The sequence below is a fragment of the Cetorhinus maximus genome, chromosome 23, assembly GCF_964194155.1.
Source record: "Cetorhinus maximus chromosome 23, sCetMax3.hap1.1, whole genome shotgun sequence".
NCBI lineage: Eukaryota > Metazoa > Chordata > Chondrichthyes > Lamniformes > Cetorhinidae > Cetorhinus > Cetorhinus maximus.
The window spans coordinates 39128390-39131113 of NC_135901.1; positions in this window are offsets into that span (position 1 = coordinate 39128390).

A 2724-nucleotide genomic window follows, 5' to 3' on the forward strand; every position below is an offset into this window, starting at 1 on the left:
GTGGTTCAATCTTAACCGCAGCTGGAAATGACATGGTGCAGCAAGGGACTCTGTTTATGTGCATTTAGGGATGGGCAACAATTGCTCGCCTTGCTGACAATGCTCTCATCCCATGAATTAATTTAAAACAATAATAAACGGCATTAAACCACAGAATCTCCCACCATCAAAATGTTGGGGGTTAACTCTGAGAAGAAAATAAACTGTAAGAATTTAGAAATGCTTTCACTGAAGTAGCAGATAAGAAACTGTGAAAAATGCAGGGAGTAATTCCTCTCTTAAGTCCCCAAAGCCTGCCCACAGTCTATAATGCACATAACAAGACAGTGGATGAATATTCTTTCATTTCCAGCTAGAGTGGAGTCCCAATTATACTCAAGCTTACCGACAACATTCAAGAAAATTCATCCCTCTTGATTGGCATCATACTAATCATTTTAAAATAAAAACACTCCCTCCACCATGGGTGCAAAGTGGGGCGGACCTTGGTGGATGAACTGCAGCATCTCACCAAGCCACATTCCACATAACCTTCCAAACCTGCGAGCTCTGCCACTGGGAAAGACAAAGGCTGCAAACGCAATTAGACACGACCAGCCCCAACTTCTCTTTCATGTCACATAAAATGTTACAAAAGCAGCAAATAATGTAATTTTGTATTTGTAGCTCGGGAGTATGGCTGAGTGGGGAATCACGGCTCAAATCATGCTGTTTATCAAATAACAGAAATGAATTTGTAAATCAGTTTCAGCGACTCTGCCTTTTCAAATCGCTCCATGAGTTTGGAACAGGCTCCTCGGCTGTCAATGGGTTTAACCTCGGAAATGAACCTTGATATAATAGGTAGCGTCCCAGCCTCTCAGCAGAAGCTGTTGTGAATCAACGCCAAAAGAATACCCCCAGCCCCGCCCTCCCACTGGCTTTGCTGGGTAAAGGAGGGCAGTTCATTATGCAGCTAAACAAATTGACTAGCAACCTGCAAACGCATCCATACACAACAATAGCAAAAGTAAATTGGGAGATTCTTTTTGGTCAGTTATCTGATGGAAAGAACCTTGGAGCCTCTGCCATCATTTTCCATAGTTCCAGACAACATAACAAATGTAAAAGCAAAATACTGCGGATGCTGGAAATCTGAAACAAAATCAAAAATACCTGGAAAATCTCAGCAGTTCTGACAGCATCTGCGGAGAGTAATACAGTTGCCGTTTCGAGTCCGTATGACTCTTCATCAGATGAAGAGTCATACGGACTCGAAATGTCAACTGTATTACTTTCGGCAGATGCTGTAAGACCCGCTGAGTTTTTCCAGGTATTTTTGTTTTTGTAATACAAATGTAAAAGTGGATGTTGTCTTCGCAAATGTGACTCCGTCATTGCACGAAAACAAACCACCAGATTGAATTTCAATAAGGGAACTTTACAAAACCATTTTTTTGAAACGTCAGTAATCGTGTAAAGTTACTTGGGCCCGGTATTACTAGTCAGTGATATTACATCAATATTGTCCTGCATGAATTATTGGTTGTGGAAAAGAACTAATGCTTAAAAATACAATTTATGCTGATATGTGTTAGGAACCAGATATTGTTTTAAGTAAGGTATGTTTCTATTTGTTGATGTTAGGAACAAGGCATAGCTTTCAGTTTAATTTTTATTTGGGTGTTGAGAAAGGTGAAACCTGGGTTTGCTTTCATGTTAGAGATTGTTATTGAGATGGAGCCAGGAAGTCTCCAGGCCCTGTATGTATACATGCATTTTTTAGTGAGGTTTATGACTCTTGAAATGGAGAGATGCGTTAACAAGCGGTTGGTACTTTAAGGAAGTTGAAACAAACACAAAAAGTAGTGAAATAAAATAACTGTGCTATTGCCTAGCACCAGGGGATCAGAGTGAGGCCCATAGAGAAATGCAGCTATTAGTTCAGTTGGCAGGCATACAACAAAATGAAGGCAGGGAATGTCTAAGACTCTCTCTCCAGCAGGACATGATGCCAGGTTTCTGAGGAAAAGAGTCTAAGGAGTTGAAACGAATTGCTATAAAACTGAAGTAATTTTCAATTTAAAGTGAGTTTCGCTGATAATTCAAGGGAGATACCAATCGTGGAAAAAAATTTGCGTGAGCTTTTCGAAGACTACTAGAAAAGAAACCTATCTGCATCTGAACCAGTGTTAGCCTTATTGTGGGAATCATGGTACTGGAATGTTCTGTCCGTATGGGGTATGGCTAGCATAAAAGGGATGGCGTGATTTTGAATCTTTTTTCCTTGGTGTTTGTGTTGAAATATTTCCAACATTTTTGTTGTCTAATGTACCGAAGTTAATGTTGCTTGTTTAAGAACTTTGAAGCGTTTTGTAAAAAAAAAAATCAACAGCAGACTCCTGTGAATCTGTTTCAAAACGTACTTTCCACAGTTAAAAATATAATTAACGTCTATGAAGCCAGATTCCATTGTTGGATCTGACATGTCAAGTAATAACATCAGCTGGGGCCATAAGATAGCGAGGGATCTTACAGAATTAAAATTCCTTGAATTTATGTGAGATATTTGAACCCTTAAAGAAACGAGGAAGCTGAGTTACTCTGTATAGGAACAGGATTTGCTGTAAAGTAATGCACAGTTTGGAAAACAATAATTGCCTTGATTGTTTCTAATTTCTTATAGGAACAGAAGATGTAACTGTAGATTATTGAACATCCTTTACTAAGACTACACTGAGAGAG